The sequence below is a fragment of the Jaculus jaculus genome, chromosome 12 (assembly GCF_020740685.1).
Source record: "Jaculus jaculus isolate mJacJac1 chromosome 12, mJacJac1.mat.Y.cur, whole genome shotgun sequence".
In the NCBI taxonomy this organism is placed as follows: Eukaryota; Metazoa; Chordata; class Mammalia; order Rodentia; family Dipodidae; genus Jaculus; species Jaculus jaculus.
In genome coordinates, this window is record NC_059113.1 from 79,676,318 (window position 1) to 79,699,712 (window position 23,395).

Sequence of the window (23,395 nt, forward strand, 5' to 3'; positions counted from 1 at the left end):
GCCTTCCACATCAATTGAATTTTTTTCCACAGTAGATTAGTTATAATATTATATTATAAATATTATATAATATTAATTATAATAAATGAGATAAGTTATGTTGGATCAGATCCTCTTTTGGCTTAATCCTATTCAAACTCCTTAATTTATTCTCCTATTCTTTAGTCATAAACTGTCCTCCTTCTTTGAAGTACAAAATCTTGTGACACTGTTGCATTGATCTAAGCATCTGCTCTCTCTCAAAGCAGCATTTCATATTCACTACCACAGCCTGTGATTAGTTTCTCTCATATATGCTTTAATCCAGTTATCAAATGTTTCAGTAAAGTTAGTTTCCCCTACTTACCAGAACCTTCCATTTAACCAGTTCCTACTTTTTCTTATTTTCCATTTCTTAAAACATTTTGCATAATTAATGTCCTGACTGTGCCCCCCACAAAATCACTCTTGTCTTATTTTATGCTGCAGGCTCCTTAGAAGTTAATTCTTAGAACCTTTCTCTTTTTAATGCCCTCTCTATATTGAAACATGCAAAAAATCAATCCTTCCTTTATGTCTACATACATTTTAAGTGATTGTGATCTTATTCCTTAATACTATTCATAAAATAACCTTCAAATTTATAACCTCTTTCTTCATACCTTCAGTGTCATGATAAGTGCTACTGATCATTGAAAACTTCATTAAAATCAACATCTCATCATAACTGGGATTCTTTCAGTTTACTTCCCAATTCCTTCATAAAGTAGCATCAATTTTGTACCATTACTTTCCATGTGCAGACCCCTTTGAATTTCTTTCTTTTGCTTACAATATATTTTGCATAGTTTTGAAGATATCCAAATATTATCACCATCCATTACCTCTTCCAACACTAGCTTAAGCTATTCAAAGCATTTGCTTGCTTCAGTGGATAAGGAACTTTCAGTACAATTGTGATTATCTAGGTTCAGATCTGCACAAAGCTACTCACAGTAGCAAATCTCTGTGTACCTACAATGAACACAGTAGTTAATAAGAGACTCCACTTCAAATAAGGTGGAAGGCAAGGACCTACACCAATATCTGTCCCTTGACCTCCACATGCACTTAGATTTTCCCTTTGGCTTACCTGTTTTGCTGATATGTAATGAAAGGGGCATGCCTTCCTTCCTATCTTGGTCTTGCTGACATAACTTTAGATCTATACAACACTATGAATCTTCATTTTTCTTCCTATTGAAGCAGTGTCATTTTGTGCATCTGGCTTTATGTGGGTACTGAGGAATTGAACCTGGGTCCTTTGGCTTTGCAGGTAAGTGCTTTAACCACTAAGTCATCTGTCCAGCTCACATTTTTTTTTCAATATTTTATTTTTATTTATTTATTTATTGAGACAGACAGAATTAGTGCTCCAGGGCCTCCTACCACTGTAAATGAACTCTAGGCCCATATGTCACCATGTGCATCTGGCTTATGTGGGTTTTGTGAGTTGAGCCTAGGTTCTTAGCCTTCCCAGGAAAGTGCCTTATCCATTAAGCCATCTTTCCAGCCCTTTTGAAACATTTCTATATGTCTATAATCCATGGTAAATTTGACTGGCTTTTGATATTCATATTTTTCAATGCGTGATTATTTTTCATATATCTCAGCAGTAGCACCTCTGCCTGCAGATGCTACTGATTCTGAATATCTGAGTTTCACATCACATTGTCTACTTAATCATCCATATCATATGCAATTATCTGAAATCTCATGTTGATCTGTATTTCTTTTCCTAACTATGATTATATGAAAATATTTACTTTAAAAAGTAGAACTTTGGGATCTGAGCTGATAACCTCCTCCATGTCGACCAGCTGACAGAAAGCTAGAAGAAGCCATTCTGCAGTTCAATGGGAGAAAGAGAAATCACCAGTGTAGGTACTCATCAATGGACACTGCAAGCCTCATAATTGGCCAGCCAGGCCAAATGAGCCAACGGGTATAATAGAGGCATGTCTGTTATGGGGGAAACCATTTTCCCTCTAATTGGACTGGAGTCCAACTCCATGGGAAGGAAATACATCCCTGATACTGAAAACTTAAAACAGGGGTAGTCATGAGCCCTAGGAGTGTAATGTCTGCTGTTGCCTAGCCAAACGTATGTACTATGCTTATCAAACTGCCCAGTAAGCACTTCTGTTAATGTTCATACACTTATATTAATGCTACTCTCACTTTTTGTAGAGAATCTTCTCTTTTCAGATGGCAGTGACCTTGTGACAACTCAGAAGCTATCATGGTGATGGAAAGAAATGACCACAGTGCTCAGTACTGCAATATCTGTATCACACCTTCCAAGGCCCAGGCTCTAATGCAGAAGAGGTGGTGGACAGAATGTAAGAGCTAAAGGAAGGGCAGGTCTCTATACAACATGCTCCCTCCAGACAAAATGGCCCGGATATCCATGATCTCACAGTGCCTGACACTACCTGCATAAGACCATCATAAGAAAAGGAAAATATCAAGACATCAAAAGTAAGAGAGGCTGATTGAGATGAGGAGGGGGTATGATGAAGAGTGGCGTTTCAAAGAGGTAAGTGGGGGAAGGAAGGGTATTACCATGGGGTATTTTTTATAATCATAGAAGTTGTTAATAAAGAAATTAATTTTTTTAAAGTAGAACTTTGGCATTTTCTTAAGTCTTCCTTTCTCTCCTTGTTGGTTTCCCAGCAAAGTTTGAATAAGATATTAAAGGACCATCTCTAAAATAAAATTTGATAATGATATGTCAGCCAAAATGTTATATCCAGAGCATTATGTGTATCATATATTTGATGAAAATATTTCTCAAAGAAAACGGCTCTGTGATGTTTCAAAATAATATGAGACATTGTGCCATCCAAATCACAGAATACCTTCCTCAACTGCAGTCTATGTAACTCCAAAACAAATCACTTTTTTTTTTCCCAATGTATGAGTATGAGGGGACATGGTAACACTATGAGCCAATGACATGGCTCTATCCTTAATTGTTGTTATCCTTTAAAAATAATGTTGCATAGAGTATGGAAATAATATGGTGAAGCAGAAATACATTGTGGTATGGGTGATAATATTAAATATAGCTGAACATAGGATGTATGAATCATGGCAATTGACATCTGTCTTATATGTGTCCCTCATACAATGAGATCCATGCTGCTTTAAAATGGAGAAGAAATGACCAAATCACAAAAAAGTCTTTACTCAGTTCTTGCCAATCCTCCATAGTCATATTACCTCTTATTTAACTCTTTTCACACATTACTAATTGTTTTTATTCTTAAAACTTCTAAGCTGTGTACTATTTAAAACAACATCAAATCTCAACTTGAATGGAGTGGAAACAGAATACTGATTGTTTTGATTGTGTGATATTTACCAGGTCAATAAAAATATAAACAACCTCTAAGAATAATGGATAAAATTTCATTTGTGACATCTACTTCCTTTCCTTAAAAGCTTTGACAAAATTATTTTCCTTGCTATTAATATCTACCTGTAATTATTCTGTCAATGAATATTTTATGATAGTTTTTTTAGTGCAGTCAAATATTTTAATGGTTAATTTATAAAAGTTAATAATATGCCACGACTATCAAATTGTATATATATTTAAATTTTTATTTATTTATTTATTTTTATTAATTAGTTTTGTATCCAGCAAAAACAGTCAGCTTGGTACCATTATTAGGCTCATCCGTGACTTACCCCCTCTCTTTGGCCCCTCCTTGCTGAGGTATATGGGTCATGCATTCTGGAGTTAGTCCTCAGTTATGGGTAGGATAAATGTCTCTGCATATCATGACCCAACATGTGGCTCTGACATTCTTTCCGCCCCTCTTCCACAAAATTTCCCTGAGCCATGTTGGGTTCATTTTTGGTCTGCTTCAGTGATGAGGCACTGGGGGCCTCTGGGTCTCTGGCTCTCTGATTTGGTAGGAGTTGATTTTTCTCTGTGTTGATCTCCTTTACTCTTTGTGCTGGTATCTGATTCACCAGGAAACCAGCACCCTTGCTTGTTTTGCCAATTTTTCTTAGTTTCAGCCAGGGCCTTTTGAGGTATGATGGGGGTGGCTCTCTCCTTAGGATCTGCATCTATCTGGAAAAGAGAAACAGATTCTCCAATATAGAGTAAGTTAGCACCAGGACAAATGAGATAACCCTTAATTTTTTATATAGAATTTAATAGGTGTTGGCCCTCTTATAGCCCATGATTGATGGTAGTTTGATAATGGAGAGCGGGCTTATGTTTGGATATAGCTCTGACTTGTTTCCCAGCTCCAGCTATGTGTCCCATACCACTGAGGGGATCAGTTAGCCGAATCAAGAGCAGTTGGTTCCCAACGGTGGCTGTGTGCAACTATTGCACTTGTGTGGGCATCACAACAGGATATTTGCTGCTAAGTAGGTTAGATACTTGAACAGATATTGGTCATTTTCCCCCAGTCGCCCATGTAGCACCTTCTGGCACTAGATGCACTGACTGTCTGGGGACTGACTCTCTTCCAGCTTCCAGCCATGTCATTCCATTTTATGTGTAGACCACATACAGTGTCTTCAGCAGTAGGGTCTTACCACTAACCTTTGGTGGGTCATCAAGTAGTCTGACAGAAATCTGTCTTTTTTTTATGTTAGAATGAAGGTTTTGATAATTTCAGAAAGGAAAAATTAGAGATAACCTCTATTAAATACTTGTCTTATTGAATTTTTAAAATACTTTATTTACTTATTTATTTCAGTGAGATAGAGAGGGAGGAAGGGAGAGAGAGATAAGAAAAGACAGATAGACAGAATGGGTGTATAAATGCTTCCAGCCACTGCAAGCAAACTCCAGATGTATTGGGAAATTGAACCTGGGTCCTTTGGCTTTCCAGGTAAGCTTCTTAGTTGCTAAACCATCCCTCCATCCCTTATATACTGTGTGCATGCCAGGGCCTCCAGCCTTTGCAAATGAACTCCAGTTGCATGTGTCACCTTGTGCATCTGGCTTACATGTACTGGGGAATTGAACCTGGGTCCTTTGGCTTTCCAGGCAAGCTTCTTAACTGCTAACTCATCCTTCCATCCCTTATATACTTGTTTGAAAGATAAACATATTTTCTGTTTTTGAGGTCTGCCATAAGATGCTATTGGACAGGTGCAACTAAAACCATGCTTACACTTTATCACTAATGCAATACAGTTGGATTATTCTTATTATCCATGTTTTATGTTATTCCTATGAATATATCCTACAAATCCACTATTTTGTGACTTGTAACATATATTTCCTTTCTCTCCTTACACAGTCATTACTGTACCTTTCCCTATCTCTGTGTACTTGAATATGATTTAAAATATACTGAAAACCTGTGTCAAAACATGCAGTATTTTTTATGACTGCATTATTTAACTACCACAATGTCTCCTCAGTGTATCCATATACACTGAATTTGTATATGTATTCAGTTTTATTTTTTGTGGCATGCATCTCTCTGTGTATTAGGCAGGCTTTGGTGGGGCCTGGTGCATGTGATGATCAGAAGTCTACCCTAATTTGTTACTGAGGCCTCTTCTCTCCTCTGAACTCAGTGCTTACTGATGTGACTACTCTAGCAAGCTACCTTGCTCTCGGACACAGCATTCCAGACCTTCAAATGCTGAGATTACAGGCAGAACACCATGTATATCAAGCATTTAGATAGGTGCTTGGGTTTGATATCAAGTTTTCACATTTGCATTGCAAATGCTTTATTCCAAGACCTATCTCATGGTCTACATCTTTAAGGCTGTATAATGTCCTATGTCGCACTTTATTTACCCCTTCAACCAACAGTAGACATGAAGTTATTTTCAGATCTTGTGTGTTGTGAATTTAAGCCCCATTTCCTTATGAGGCAATGATTTCATTGGCACTGTGCCAGTGTTCATGGCAGGGATTCCTTGGGTATGTAGACATTCTACCTTTAGATTCATTAGGAATGTCTACTCTGTTTTCCAGGAGGGCTGTACCAATCCTCCTTCCCAGCATCAATATACGTGAGTTTCCATTACCCAACTCCTTGTCTACATTTTTATTTTACATTTCTCGTGTTTTTGATGACAACTATCCTTACTGGAGAACATAAAGTGTTTTTAGCTGGCATGTCCTTAATGGTTCACAAAAGTAAACACCTGTTCATACTTCTGCAACAAAACAGACTATTCTAATATTTGACCTCTTAAATACCATGTTCACAAAGAAAAAAATATACATGTTTTATTTATATTTGTGTATACTTCATAATTTATGGTGGTAAAACTTTCGTTTGGAAACTCAGCCTGATTTTTCCTCATTTTCAGCAGCATGTTTTAGCTCTATAACACTACAGCACATGGCCCAACTAGGGTAAAATTGGTATCATGTACCTATGATATCATTAATTGCTTAGAATGCAAACTTTACAATTGCAGTCTTTCTCTCTTTGAATTCTGTTCATTATGAAGGGCTTTTTCCTGGGAATTTTCTAAAGCAGTGAGTTCTCTTAGAATTTTATTTATTTCTTTTACACATGCTTCCAAGATAGGAAGTTCTTGGTGACTGGTGGCTTTGACTCTCAGGACCCAGGAGGGGCAGCCTTTGTAGGATAGTCTTTGTTCATGCATTCGCATATTTCTTTTCCTACCTAGTGACTGAAAGGTGGTTTTGTTTTTATTTTCCAGGTATAATTATTATTTGATGTAGATAATTAAAATAACTATAGTTACAAATAATAAATAAATATGAAAAAATAAATATGATTTTCTGCAAGCAAACAAAAAAAGAATACTTTGGAAAGAACAGAAAAAGATAAGATGCTATCAAATTTGATTTATGAGTAAGATAGCTGTGACAATTCTGTACTTGTTTTGTTTTTGGATGTGACACTATGTGCATACACATTATGTCTTAGTCTCTTCAAAGAAGTGGATTAAAAAACACTATTTAATGGATTCATACATTTATCCATAAAGTTAAGTCAGGTATATACCCAATTACGTGGTTTAGTTTAAATGATACAAGATATATATAATGGATCTTTACCAGCTCTCAGTTCTGCATTGTCTGTCTAGGCTTTTTGAGGAAAGTCTCACTGGTAAGATTTTATCATAATAGCTCACATATCATCCCTTCATAGTGCCCCAGACGGAGGGCTTTTCCTTAAACTTCAGGAACAAAAGAGCGCTGGTATGCTTAATCTTCTTTTAAAAAGTGTATCTGAAAATGTAAATTCTATAACTCATTGATAGGTAAATATGTCTCCCAGTCACAAGATCTCAAAATTTCAGTACATCTACTTCAGTGTTGGGGCCTATGCTTTTGTGATGGGTTGTCCTGTGATGAAATTCTTAATCAACAGAGATGTTTAACAGCCAGTTAGTTCAGTATCATGACTAACAACTGTTGTTTTACATGCAGTTAATTAAATCAAGCCATATGTCAAACCTATCTGTCATCAAGAAGACCTCATATTAAGTAGAAAATGATAGCCACACTGAAGATACTCTTGACAGAGGTATAAATGCTAATCTAGGAATTTGGTAAACTATATCTAATTTTATAACAAAATATATGGTGCCACATATTGTGGGTATAAAGAATCGGATTACCTTTCAAATTTCCTAAATGCTGAAAAAAGTTAGATGTTTAAGACAATACTATAATTGATATACGTTGAGAAACTAGCTTGAATATGTTTTTATAGTTCCAATGTCACAATTGCCCTGGCTGTCCAACCACAATTGTGAATGTGCTTTAACTGATGTTTAAGTGCCAACAAAGACATCTTTTAAAGATTCACTTTCTTGTTCAAAATATTCTAATAGCTAAGTTTATCACCAATTTTCATGCTATATTTGTGTGTGTGTATATATATATATGTATATGTATATATATATATATATATATACATAGATATATATAGTAGATTACAAACTCATACATCCTTATTCTCATGTAAATGATTCTGTTTGGTAGCATTTTTATGCTAAACACAATACCTCTGAAGAAAGTTACAATCAATATATTTTTACCCACCATTGCAATTAGATCTTTTTGGTGCCCATTGAGAAAGTAAATCCCTTTCTAAAATACTAGTTCTAAAGAAATACTTAATGCCTGAAAACTTGAAAGTGCATTATTGTTCATTTACTATATTACACTGAAATTACAAATTACATGTCTAGCATGTTTAGTATGTTTTTGTTTATACTGCTCCACAAATTTAAGATAAAAATGTTTTATTTTAGCATTTTCTACCTATAACTTATAGTATTTAGTAGATGTTTGTTGAACTGAACTGAATCTGATATAAATGCAAATATTGCTTTAGGGAAATGATCTTTCATTTGAGATTATTTTCTCATTAAAAATTTACATGCCCAGGTTGTATCATCCTGTGCAAACATTACCATGCTTTATTGATATTTCAATTCTACAGAGCATATGAAGTAAGTTTTATTTTCCTGGTTGTCTTCATGTATACATTCTATGCACTGGCACATCTTTGGAAACTCATAAACCTTTTTAATAGAATATAAATAATGTTCAATCAGTTGTATAATTAATATTTTGTAAATATTTTTTATAGCTGCATTAGCTGAAAATAGGGCTGATAAGATAGCACATAAATCAAAAAGAAAAAAAGTTTTACATATCTTTTTGAAAACATAACAAAGAGTCACATCCTTGTCAAAGCCAAATTATTTAAAAAAATGATATTCACATCACCCAACAAACCTGACTAAAACATGTGAAATCATAAGTGGTAGAAAATCCAAATTGAGTCAGAATGTTCTCCTGGAATATAAAATTGAGAAACTCAAATAATTCAATGTGAATGAATATTTGTAATTTGTTTCCTATAAAACATTACTCTGTTGGGGTCTTTTCCAATAGGAAAAAGTGAAACATGACTATTATAAAATGTGTAGGGAAGCTAATATGTTCTTAAATGTTGATATTTTATTTTTATTGCTGAGAAATGATATGCTTAGCATTGGTATGAGAATTAATTAATGTTTAAAATTATTTTAAAATAACGGCCCAACGACTGTGATTTTAAAATGTTGTTATGGAACCCAGAGATTATAAAAATGGGGAAAAAGTTTTGTTGTGATGGTGGCATGAGTTTTTTTTTCTACTTTTGTTTTCATATATCTGAGAAATTATGTTCAGTATTTAATATGGGATTAGTATTACATTTTGAAGAAAACAAATTTGTATTGTTTCATAAACTGTCAGCTTGTAAAGTAAACAAAAAGTTATTTACCTCAATTAACTTAAACTAATGAACCAAAAAACCTGTAAAAGGTACTTTAAAAACACTGAAATAATTTTAGTAAATTAGGTAAGAGGAGAGGTTAGGTAAGAAGAGTGGAGGTATATATGTGTATGTATATGTCATATATATATATATATATATATATATATGCATACATACATACATACATATACATACACACATATACATATATATATATATATATACATCCACTCATATATCTATATCTATATCTATATCTATATCTATATCTATATCTATATCTATATCTATCTATCTATCTATCTATCATCTATCTATCTGTGTGTGTGTGTGTGTATGTGTGTGTGTGTGTCTGGATGCAATTGCCTCAGCAAAACTTATAAAAATATTAATGTCTGCATTGTTTATTTTGTGAAAACTTTAACTGGCATAGATGTTCAGGTATAGCTTTCCAACCTTTCCTCATTATGTCCATGTCCCTTTGCTTTTATATTTCATGAATTTGCCAATTTGAAAAAAAAATACTGGATGATCTTAGATTATTTGTGTCTTTCAATGGGATTTTAGAAACAAGTTATAGATTTCCTGAAAAAATGCTGGTGAAAATTTACTACCCAATTATAATCTCTGTCAAAAATATCTGAGCTACATGTTGTAATAAATCTAAAATGATTAAGTTCAATATAATTGTCATTTTCCAATGCACATATATAGTAAGTCATTATATTTTAATCTTGTAAGAAATTTATTATATTTATTGTGTAGCATTTTATATTTTAGTACCATTGAAAATGCATTTAAAGTATAAAAAGTAGTTTTCTAGTACACAAAAATTCAATTACTTTTTTATTTTAGTGGAATTTTGTATATTAACTTTATATTATACAAAATTCTTTAATTAGCTTCATAATTGTTTATATTTTAAGTAGATGAAATATGACTTTTGCATACAAAATATATTGTAAATAAAAATTATTTTCCTTCTTTCAATTTTTTAATTTTGCATTTCTTGTTCTATTAAATTAATTACATTGCATCTGTTCTTACATATATTAAATTAACTTATATTTAGTATGATAATAAGTATGTTAAAGTAATTTAAAATGCATGTGGTATTAACAACTTTTTTAGTATTTTAATATTACTGGGCTTAGAGAGACACAGGAAGAAATCTTAGACAACATAAATGGAAGCTAAATTGCATCTTCTGATGGGAGAAGTCTTAGTATGAAATGAAGGTGATACATTAAGATCAAAGATGTGACTACTACTTTCCAGAAAAGAGCAGGAAGCTTTCTCTGCACTGTTTATGTTGTGAAAACTGCCCAGAAATGGCATGATGAGTTTTAGGATTTCATCAGTGCATGTTTTCCAGTAAGTGAATCTAGGATAGAACAGGAAGGGACAATGTTAGCATGCCAGGGAACAGGTTTGACATCACAGTATAATAGCTACATGTCCAGGATTAACCTTCTGAAGTTTCCAGGGGTCTTGTGTCCCAGGAGAAGGAATTCCCCCAAAGATACAGAGTAAGGCAATAGAAAAATACACAGTTTATTAAGAGAGGAAGGCCAGGGAGGGGGGCAATCCTAAGACTGTAAGAGAACTGGTGTGCTAAAAAGTTTACACACACACACACACACACACACACACACACACACACACGTATGTATAAATGATATATATTCTTGGTTCACAAATGTCAGTGCTCTCTACACACAACTTATTGTAAACTCACCTCTCTTGTGTTTGTCTATTGAGGATTTCCTTGTTCATGTTCTATTGTACTAGGTATCTAGTTATGACAATGTTTCTAGTTCTCCAGTGCTATCTCCTCCTTACCTAAGTTTATCCATCATATCTCTCTGTCCTGCCACTCTATTTTGTATTGATGCCCTGCTAATCACTGGACATAAGCTGTGGCTGAAAGTCAAAACATTCTAGTCAAAAGTTAATTAGCCTGGATAGTTCTGAAAAGCACTACATGATCTGCTGGGGGAAAATGGGCAACAGCATTGTAAGGAATCAAGGTACCTTGCTACATGAAAACAGATATCCTGACCCTATGTGCACAGTGTACTGTAGTTGCACACAGCCTAGTTGGGTAAATGTCTTTCTGATTGGCTAAGGGATCTGCTCAGTGGAAATGAACCCAGACCTACAGCTGGGAACCAATCCAGAAGGATTATGAACTCCAATGAGAAGATTCCACTAATCTTTGGCCAAATTTGATGCGACACCCATGAAAACCTCTCTAAATTACTGATGTTTATCCCCTTAAACCTATCCTGATCTCACTCTCTATTGGAGAATTTTTTCTATTTTCAGAAGGCAGTGAGAACTGAGGACAACAAAAATCTGTCAATAAGACAGGAATAGATAGCTGACTTCTTGGCAGAAGATGAGCCACTCCTGACAAACCAGCTAGGGCCCAGGTGAAACCACAGAGAATTTAGCCAAAAGATCAGGTATGCTGCTTCAATGGTGAGCCTGACAACCTGCACCAGAGTGATGGAGACAGACACTGAGGGTACTCAAAATGTACAAAAGCAGAAACCCAGAAGCTGCTGAGATCTCAATACTAAAGTAGACATAAACCATGCCAACTCAGGCTCACAAAATTTTGTGGAACAGGGGAAGGAAAGAATATAAGAGGAAGGGAGGGAAGAGTCATTGCCACACCCCCACCCCAATGACTGGCTGCTGCTCTCACAGCTCATAATCCATAATCCCATGGTGAATACCAGCAATCCTACTAACATGGGTCCTCAATGGAGTAGGGCAGGGAATAGGGAAATGATGGCACCAACACATGATGTGTCCATAAAAAATTTCTACTTAATAAAAAATGCAAAAAGAGTCACTAACGTTTCCAGGAAAATAAGTCAGGACACAAGCATCTACAAGTTTCCGTACTTCTTCCATATGTTCATTCTATATACCATGCTAAATATCTGAATTCAGGATCAAAGAGTGCATGCAACATGACTCAACTTTCATAAAATTACTGAAAGGTCAAACCACTACATAATGCCATAAATAAATACAGTGCATATGTAGAACAGGGAAGATGTGGGAATGAGATAAACTGAATTAAAAATAATCATGAATAATCTTGTGAGTATGGATATGTTATTTGTTTGTGTACTGTTTCATAGGAATATGTCTATCACAAAGTACTTACTGATAATTTATTGTAATTATATGCTAATAAATCTAGATTGTTACATGATTGGATTTAAGCCTCAATTATCATAATGTACTAACATTGAACATATCCACCCTCAACAGTTATAAATTAACTATTAGATGTTGTTATATTTTATTGGCAATAAGTAAGCTATTTCAAGTTACTCCAGAAATGGTTACTGAGTCAATCTACTTAATTTCCAAATTAATATTAACCATGAAGACAAAATTAAGGGTCCCTCTGTAAAAGAACTACTTAAATGCTGATTGCAAAAAAGAAAGGCTTCACATAATAATATACTTTCTCCATAACTGTGGTCATGCATGTCATATTTCTTCACTCCTGTGCCCCGCTGCTGTACTCTCTATGCGTACAGTCTAAGAAGTTCAAGTGCAGATTCCTGAAACAGAATATTTGCGATGTTATCTATGTTCAATATTTGGGATGTTATCATTCTCATACTTATTTTATGGGTAGTCTTCAGCAATTTATAGAAATTATGTGCCTTATTTGACTTTTGTATAAAATGTATAGAATATAATACATATAATTAGTTGATGATTAATAAGTAACAATATAGGAATCCTTGTATTTCTAGCAAATGCATTCAAAATAAGCATTATGAAAACAAAAACAAATTGCCAAAATTCTATCATTATTTTATTATCAGCTCCTATAATCTTTACTCTTCACACCCATATACTTTTGGGAGAAAAATCTCAAAACCAAACGTTACATAGGTATGTAATCCTTGTACCTTACATATTGAGAAAGGCTATGAAGTTTTTCTCCCCTTCTTCATTTTAACAAGTTTCTCTGTCATTCTTTTGGAAGAGCCATTGATCTGAGAGTGTTGCCATCACATGAACCAAACAGTGTCTACAGACAGTGCTGATAAGTATACCTCAAGATCTGTTTCAATGGGCAGCTCACAGAAGCACTGACTCTATCATAAAATCTTTGCATAATATACTAACACAAGCTGAATGATGGTTTATTTAGGGTTCCCTCAGCTATACGACATGTTGATGTTCTTATATTACAACTTGTCTCAATAGCAATAATTTCTTTTTTAAAAGTAATTTTATTGAGAGAGAGAGAGAGAGAGAGAGAGAGAGAGAGAGAGAGAGAGAGAGAGGAGAGAGGAGAGAGGAGAGAGGAGAGAGGAGAGAGGAGAGAGGAGAGAGGAGAGAGGAGAGAGGAGAGAGGAGAGAGGAGAGAGGAGAGAGGAGAGAGGAGAGAGGAGAGAGGAGAGAGGAGAGAGGAGAGAGGAGAAAGGAGAGAGGAGAGAGAATGGGTGCACCAGGGCCCCCAGCCACTGAAAATGAAATCTAGGTGCATGTGCCACCATATACATCTGGCTTATGTGGTTCCTGGGGAGTCAAATCTCATTCCTTAGGCTTCACAGGCAAGAACCTTAACTGCTAAGCCATTTCTCTTTCCCACAAATTATTTCATTAGCATCTTTTCATAGATGATGGGAAACCAGCAACTCCAGTCCCTAAGGTTCTCCACATCCATTTTATGATTCGTTTTCTATGTGTCCTATGTAGATAATTATACAAAGAAGGTCATTTATGTAAAATGTTACTTGGAAATATTAGATTAATATCTAATATAATATTATTTGAAAATAATATATTTGTTCTCATCAATATGTATTTAGATTCATACACTGAAAACTTCATTCTCCCACATTGGCTTCTAGATTATATCAAAAAATATATAGCATTTGTGGGTTTGGGGATTTTTGTTGTTGTTGTTTTGTTTTGGCATGATGGTGCTGAATGTGAATAAGAAAGCTCCTGCTCCTCCCAAAACTGAAGCTGAAGTAAAGACTTTGAAGGTATAGAATGCAGTGCTGAGGGGTGACCCAGCTACACAATGTAGACACTCAAGACATTCACCTTCCAGCTAGCAGGGCATGACAACTCAGGAGGTAGCTGGAATACCACTATCTCAACCTCAAGTCCCCATGACAGCAAAGGCAGCCATGCACAAGACAGCAGACAACAGTGAATTTGAGTTATTTGTGGATGTGAAGACCAATAAATGCCAGATCCAACAGGCTGTGAGGAAATTGTAGGACAGCGATGAGGTCAAAGTCAACATCCTGGTCAGGCCTGATGGAGAGAACTAGGCCTATGCCAGCTGTGTCCTGAGTAATTGGGATCATTGAATCTGAATTCCGCTTACTCATTCTAAACACACACTTCTTTTACCATAAAAAAAAACATAAACAAAAGGATTCCTATGTTTATGGCATACCATATAATTGAAAAGAAATGTATTAACTTGTCTTCAGCAAATTCATGATTACATTAGAAATACATCAAAAATAAGTTTAATGTTAGGTTTTGAAGACAAGATATTTTAAAAAGTTATGGTTTTACTGTATAAAAATGGGGGAAAAAAAAGACAGGCATGGTGGTGCATACCTTTAATCCCAGAACTCAGGAGGCAGAGGTAGGAAGATTGCCAAGACCTCGAGGCCATCCTGAGACTACATTGTGAATTCCAGGTCAGCCTGGGCTAGAGTGAAACCTCTACCTCAAAAACCTCAAAAAACAAAACCAAAAAAAGGAATAAAATGTAATTTTTGTACTTCAAATATAAATAAAATAAAGATACAAATAATCTATCTCTAACAACACTGGGCATTTATAAAGCTGAAAAACTTGCATTTACATAGTGAATATATATATAAGGAGTTTGTATTATTTTTTGATGACAGATTAATGCGGATCAGGTAAGGAGGCAGATTTTTAGAGCTAATAAACTAATGATAAAAGAGGAGAGATTATCACCATACTGACAGGGAGGAAGCAGTTTGTCTAAGGTTCATCGAGGGTCTCAGTGGCAAATCAAAGTCTCTCTCATAAGCTCAAATCGATCTGCTTCAGGAAGAACATATAGAATTTGGTAGAGAATGGTCAGGAGGGAGAGAGAGAGAGACTCCCAGAGTGGGTCAATAATGCTAACTACATCAATCTGCCACTGATAATTCTTAAAGCATCCCTTTTTAGCTTTCAATTACATTTATTAACTAGTTACCTACTTTAAAATGTTACGTTCTGCCAGCCAGCTTCATTCAAGTAACATCCACCCTGGAACCCCTCTTAATCCACGAAAATATTTTCTAACAGTGTGAGTTTAAAAGTCTGCCCCAGCTGCCACCACTGTCATCCAGCCAGCCAGGCACAAGCACCTCCTCTTCTTTCCCTGGGTCTGAAATATCTTGTGTAGAGGGGTCCATTATTTTACAAAAGAACTATTTGGCCACTTATAGTTTGCTTTTTATCTATTCAATTGTTACCTGGTATTCTTAGAACAGAAAAAGGAACCTTTTAAGAATAACAGCATGCCAATTACCTTTAATTATCCTGTAGCTCTCTCAAAAAATGCAAAAGAGAACACCCTCATTTTGGGTTTACTATGTATTTGAATAAAACAAGATATATCTGAAACCTTTAATGCAGAGACTTTGCACGAACCACATGATGTTCTTTCCTATTTAATATTTTCTAAAATTTAAAGCATTAAGTGTCACTTATATTCCTCATCAATGTGAAAAAATGGAAACAAGAGATTAAAACTTACTAACAAATTCATAACTTATTTTGATAAGAATTCATGTTTATTTGAATAAAAACTGATATTTTACTCTCAGACTTTCCAATGTCACATTGAAGTTAATATTGACTACAAAATACACATTTTATTGTTTTTGACTTTTTTAAATTAGTTTTGTATTCAGCAAATACAGGCAGTTTGGTATCGTTATTAGGCTCATTCATGTCCTACCCCCTCCACATTGGCCCCTCCTTGTTGAGATATATGGGTCGTGTATTGTGGAGTTAGCCCACAGTTATTGGTATGATAAATGTCTCTGCATATCAAGACCCAACATGTGGCTCTGACATTCTTTCCAGCCCCTCTTCTGCAAAATTTCCCTGAGCCATGTCGGGTTCATTTTTGGTCTGCTTCAGTGATGAAGTGTTGGGTGCCTCTGAGGCTCTGGCTCTCTGATTTGGTAGGAGTTGATTTTTCTCTGTGTTGGTCTCCTTCCCCCTAAGTTAGTGTTAAGATCCTATTGCTGAAGACAACATATGCAGCTGACACGAAAAATGGAACAGCACGGCTGGAAGCCAGGAGAGAGTCAGTCCCCAGACTGTCAGCGTGTCTAGTGCCAGAAGGTGCTACATGAGAGACTGGGGAACTCATGGTCTAACCTACTTAGCAGCAAATAATCTGTTGTGATGCCCACATAAGTGCAATAGTGGCACACAGCCATGGTGGGGAACTAACTGCTCTTGATTTGGCTAACTGATCCCCTCAGTGGTATAAGACCCATAGCTGGAGCTGGGAAACAAGTCAGAACCATATCCAAACATAAGCCCACTCTCCCATATCAAGCTACCATCAATCATGGGCTGCAAGAGGGCCTACACCTATTAAGCTCTCGATATAAAAAGTAAGGGTTATCTCATTTGTCCTGGTGTTAACTTACTCTCCATTGGAGAATCTGCTTCTCTTTTTCAGATAGATGCAGATCCTAAGGAGAGAGCCACCCATCATACCTCAAAAGGGCCTTGGCTGAAATTAAGAAAAATTGGCCAAACAAGGGTGCTGTTTTCCTGATTAACTGGATACCAGCACAATGGGGAAGGAGACCAACACAGAGAAAATACACATTTTAAAATATTTGTCTCTATGAAAAACTTATGGAACTAATAAAAAAGTAACACCAAAGCAAGTGATAGATATTATTGGTCAAGATTTTCTAGATGTTCCATATACATGGTCCTTTTACCCCCAACTCCAGTTTTTTTTTTTTCAAGGTAGGGTCTTATTCTAGCTCAGGTTGTCCTGCAATTCACTATGTAGTCTCAGGGTGGCCTTGAACTCATGGCAATCCTCCTACCTCTGCCTTCCAAGTGCTGGGATTAAAAGCTAGTATCACCACACCCGGCTCTCCTACTTTTGAACATATTACTAATCAGTCATTAAGACTGGGTTATTATTTTCATGTGAAGAAACTTGTTAGGTTACAGAAACATAGGTGGTAATTTAATAATCAATACATAACTCAGAAGAAATAGGACTCAGATGATATATTTATTCATAAATAACTAAGATTATCACATTTATCACCGAAAAAAGTTTTCAAGTTGCAGTGCTTTGTGTAAGAAACTCAAGAAAGGCTGGTGTCACAGTTTTAATCCTAGCACTCATAAGAAAGAGGTAGGAAAATCACTGTGAGTTCAAGGCCATTATGGGAATTCAAAGTGAATTTCATGTGAGCCTGGATATTGTATATATGTAAGTAGAAGAACAGAGTAATGGGGTAAAATGGCCTAAATGAGGTCACAGGAAGAGATTGAGTAAAGGAAAGATGGAGGGAGGTCTAATCAAAATCTAAGAGGATATAAATAAGTCATATGGAAACCTACTTTTTTGTACAATGGAACACTCAGGAGTCATAGATTGTTACTAGAAAATTTTCAGCACCAGTATGGGATACCTTCAAGTGAATTGTTGGCCAGGAAGGTCCCTCATGCCCCAAAGACATTATGGGCCATTGCCAAGGCCCTTGGTTTCCCACCAGGAATATATGGTAAGACCCTATTGCTAAAGACTCCATGCAGGCTGCTAAGTCACTGAGAAATCCTGCTAGAGCTGAGCTGAAAACCTCCTCCATGTAAACCAGCTGACAGAAAGCTGGAAAAAGCCATGCTGCATGCAGTTCAATGGGAGATAGAGAAATCACCAGTGAAGATACTCAACAGTGGATACTGCAAGCCATATATTTTGCCATCCAGGCCAAATGAGCCAATGAGTACAATAGTGGCACTTCTGTTATGGGGAAACCACCCACCCTCTATTTGGTATGAAGGCCTGCTCCATGGGAGGGAAAACATCCTGATAATGAAAACTTACAACAGGGGTTGTTATGAGCCGTAGGGTTGTAATGTCTGCTGGTGTCTGGCTAAATGTATGTACTATGCTCACCAAACTTCCCAGTAAGCACTTCACTTAATGTTCATAGCCAAATATTAATGACACTCTCACTTTTTGTTAGAGAACATTCCTTCTTCAGATGGCAGGGACCTTGGGATGACTCAGAAGGCACCATTGTACTGAGAAGAAGTGACAGAGGAGTGCTCAGCACTGAATTATCTCTATCACACCTTCCAAGGCTCAGGGTCCATTGTGGAAGAGGTGGCAGAAAAAAAAAATGTAATAGCCAAAGGAAGGGTAGGATTCCTTACAATGTGCTCCTCTAGACACAAAATGGCCTGGATATCTGTGACCTCACAGTGCCTGACACTACATACACAAGACCATCATAATAGGAAGAAAACATGATGACATCAAAATTAAAGACAGATTGATTGAGAGAGGGAAGGGATATGGTGGGGAGTGGAGTTTCAATGGGGAAAGTGGGGAAGGGAGGCAATTACCATGGGATATTCTTTACAATCATGGAAGTTGTCAATAAATAAAATAAGATAAAATAAAAAAATTGTCAATATAATATGGTTTCTAATAAATACATGCACTAAAGATTTGGGTAAAAAAAATGATCTAAAACATCTGTGAGAAAATACAAAATGACATACCAATTGCATGCATTCCCTTTAATAAATCAAACAAAGAGTAATTTAGTCATGTCCTAATATGTGATCAGTTGTAACTCAATTGGTAGAGAGCTTACCTGGCATGCATGAAGGCTTTGTTTGGGATGGAGATTAAAGATTCAACAGTTCAAGTCATCCTCTAAATCAGGTGTTCAGGGCCAATCTAGGCTAGATACCTTGCTTTATAAAATAATGAATGATTATCCACCTAAGGTCATCTGTCTCTGTTCTGTCATCAGATGCCAAGTTTGTAAGTATCCTTTCATATACAGTGTAATCTAGGGAAACCCATAATAGGAAGGTTTGTCATATGACTTTTATAACTCTAAAATAAATTTACCAATCTATATCACATATCTGTTTTTGGTGAATTGGTTTAAAGCAAGTTAATCAAGAGAAATTAGTGTAATAAATTTCTTGGCAAAGTATATTTTCTGCATGTGAAAAAAATAATGATGACATGAGGATATCAACATTTGTTAACACTTCTAGGTATTTTTACTAACATTGAAATTGCAGAGGTAGGTAAATTGAGTTTCAGAATGGATAGAAGCAAATATGTGTATGAAGTAGGCCCTGGAAGTTTCATCTGGAGTATTAAAAAGGCAAATATGAAGAATGAGGAAGAGGAGGAAAAGAAGAAGAAATATGATACTATGTATGTTTGAATAGCACATCTTTAAATTTATTTTGAAATCATTGCTATTTCTCAGGCATCCATTCAAAATTATAACTCAGTACAAAATAAAATTAAAAAAATTAAAATTAATAAGAAATATTTTAAGCTTTCAAGAGATTTGAAAATAAGCCTAGAGTTAATGGTGATGTCAGTGAATAGTACAAGCACAGGAAACAGACCACAGAGAACATTCACATGAATGGATAATGGAGAAGGAACCTCACATGCAATGAGATTCATCAAGATTTGCTTAAGTGGGAAATGACCATGAACTTGAAAACAGAAATCTTCATTAATGGCTCATGTATTCAACACTGGTATAAGTTGGGTTTCTAAACTCAATGTCATACTTATGGAAAGGAAGTAAAGGGCCAGTGTTTGTTGAAAGACAACTAAATGACAAAACATTGGAAACCCTTAAAAACATGCACAAACATGCTGGGCGTGGTAGCACACGCCTTTAATCCCAGCACTCGGGAGGCAGAGGTAGGATAATTGCTGTGAGTCCAAGGCCACCCTGAGACTACAGAGTTAATTCCAGGTCAGCCTGAACCAGAGTGAGACCCTACCACGAAAAACCAAAAAAATAAAAATAAATAAATAAATAAAATAAAATAAAAAAATAACATGCTCAAACAAACCAGAGGAAAAATGATGAGCCACAGCAGCAGAAGTAAGACCCAGGGAGAAAACATTGAGTATCTTCAGCAGTGCAACTGAAGGGGTGAAACACAAATCTAGACCCAAACAGCAATGGTACCATAAAATTCTACATCCTAAAAGGCAGACCAAGGGGCTGAACCTTCAGCAGGCCCTGAGAGGGAACACCTGAGCCACAAGACACAGGAGAAGGTATGATGAGGACTGACCTTAATATTCTACAGCTTCTGTCTCTCTCCCTCTTTTTCTCTATTCTCTCTAACTCTTTTATATTAGTTATATTTTTCTTCCTTTTCTTAGTGGGCACTGACCTGTAACTCCCAGTACCACCATGTGGCTATCATCCACAATGAGCTTTTGATCTGAGAGACCTACAAGGTTTCCTAAAACAAAGACAGATTTCTGTCAGAGTACTTGATGACCCACCAAAGGTTAGTGGTAAGACCCTACTGCTGAAGACACCTTATGCAGTTGACACATAAAATAGAATGGCATGGTTGGAAGCTGGAAGAGAGTCAGTCCCCAGACAGTCAGTGCGTCTAGTGCCAGAAGGTGCTACATGGGCAACTGGGGGAAAATGACCAATATCTGTCCAAGCAACTCATGGTCTAACCTACTTAGCAGCAAGTAACCTGTCGTGATGCTCACACAAGTGCAATAGTGGCACACAGCCATGGTGGGAAACCAACTGTTCTTGATTCAGCTAATTGATTCCCTCAGTGGTATCAGACACATACCTGGATCTGGGAAACAAGTCAGAACCATGTCCAAACATAAGCCCACTCTCCATTTATAAGCTACTACCAATCATGGGCTATCAGAGGACCTACACCTTTTAAATTCTCTATAAGAAAGTAAGGGTTATCTCATTTGTCTGGTGCTAACTTACTCTCTGTTGGAGAATGTGCTTCTCTTTTTCAGATAGATGTAGATCCTAAGAGAGAGCCACACCATCATACCTGAAAAGGGCCCAGGCTGCAATTAAGAACAATTGGCAAAACAAGCAAGAGTGCTGTTTTCTTGGTTAACCAGGTACCAACACAAGGGTGAAGGAGATCAACACAAAGAACAATCAACTACTACCAAATCAGATATCCAGAGACCCAGAGGTCCCAACACCTCATCACTGAAGCAGACCTAAAATGAGCCCAAGATGGCTCAGGGAAATTTTGCAGAAGAGGGGGCAGAAAGAATGTCAGAGCCAGATGTTGGGTCATGATATGCGGAGACATTTATCCCACCCATAACTGTGGGCTAACTCCAGAATGCATGACCTCAACAAGGAGGGGCCACGGGGAGGGGGTAGGACATGGATGAGCTTAACAATGGTACCAAATTGACTGTTTTTGCTGAGTACAAAACTAAATAAAAAAAAAAAAAAGAGTGATCCTCTTCATTGGTGCTGTCTCTGTCATCCTCTTGTTCCTCAGCCTCTTTTTCATCATCTTTGATCAATTCCAGTAGGTCTTTTCCCTTCTTCATTATCATTATCATCATCATCTGGAATGTCTCCTTCTTCAGTAGAGTCATCTCCACCTGCTTCAGACTCCATCTTCATACTATTCCCATCTTTCTTCACAGAGGTGCTAGTCTGCTCCTCTTTGGTCTTTTCCTTATTTACCTCTGCTGGGGTTGATAAGGACAAGTCTGCTTGTTTGCTCTGTTCCTTTTCTATTTTTAACAAGCTTTCCAGTAGAAAATCCTCATTTTGCTTTATCTGGATAAGTTCCTTCTTAATGACTTGAAGGTCATCTCCTTTTAACTTTCCAGACTTAGAAGAAGATCCCCGCTGCCCACTCTTAGAATGAAAGCCACTTTTGTCCCTTCATGAAGGGTTTCTGGATACAGGCTGGTGTTTAGATGGTACCACAGCAGAGAAATAGGAGAAGGAGGAACACGTGCTGAATAACTGTACATCCTGTCGTAATAATCACATTGAAAGTCATAATCCAAGTCAAAGGAGGAGCCATACATCTCCGCTGCAGATCATTTCACACATGCTTTTCCTCCTTTCTCCTTTGGCTCTGCAGCCAGATTAAGTTCTAAAACCTGGCCAGCGATCATTCTCCCATCCTCTCCTGCTACAGCAGCTCAGGCATTTCTCTCATTAACATACTGGAAAAAGACAAAGCCCCATTGAACAGAACAGCCAACAATTTTGCCATACATTGAGAAGATTGCCTCTACATCAGACTTTTTGACCACAACAGTGTTGAGATTCCCAATGAATACATGGGAATTCATAGAGCAAGGGTCTGTCTTGTTGGTAACATTGCTGGCCATTTTCTTTGAAGATAAGGTTCCTCACAAAGCTGAAAAATGTAGCTAAAGATCAAAAAAATCTCACTCAAGCAAAGTTGACTAACAAATATTTCAAGTGATTTGTAATCAGAGTGAAGGATATGAGATTTGACCCTGAATCTCCCACTCCAGGCTCTTACATGAAGCAAACTGGGCAGGCAGGAGATGCGCTCACAATCATCCTGACTTCATCTCTTCACAAAATCTAGTGACATTTTTTAACCTCACTTTAAATGTCACACTTACACAAAGAAAGTTACGTGCCAGTGTTTGCTGAAAAACAAAACAAAGACTCAAACCAATATATTAAAATAGTATTGGTTGTATGAATTATAGATATTAGCTTTAATAATTTAGTGTTACTTTATATTCAACATTTCATTAATATGTAAGCAGGTTTTTTAAAAATAATTTTACTGGGTACTTTAGTATATGAACATATTATAAAGTGGCCATATATGCATACAGTTAAAACAATGAATGATGAGCTGGTGAGATGGTTTAGCAGTTAAGGTGCTTGCCTGCAAAGCCAAAGGACCTAGTTTTCATTCCCCAGGACTCACATAAGCCAGATGCACAAGGTGGCACATGCATCTGGAATTTTGCAGCAGCTGAAGGCCCTAGTGTGCCCATTCTTTTTCTCCCTCTTTCTCTA

The 23,395-nt window shown here is 36.4% G+C and overlaps 1 pseudogene; it reads right to left on the reverse strand.

Moving 5' to 3' along the window:
- LOC101615434 overlaps positions 1–22,722 on the reverse strand; it is a 65,063-nt pseudogene extending 42,341 nt beyond the window's left edge.
- Between the last annotated feature and the right edge of the window lie 673 nt (positions 22,723–23,395).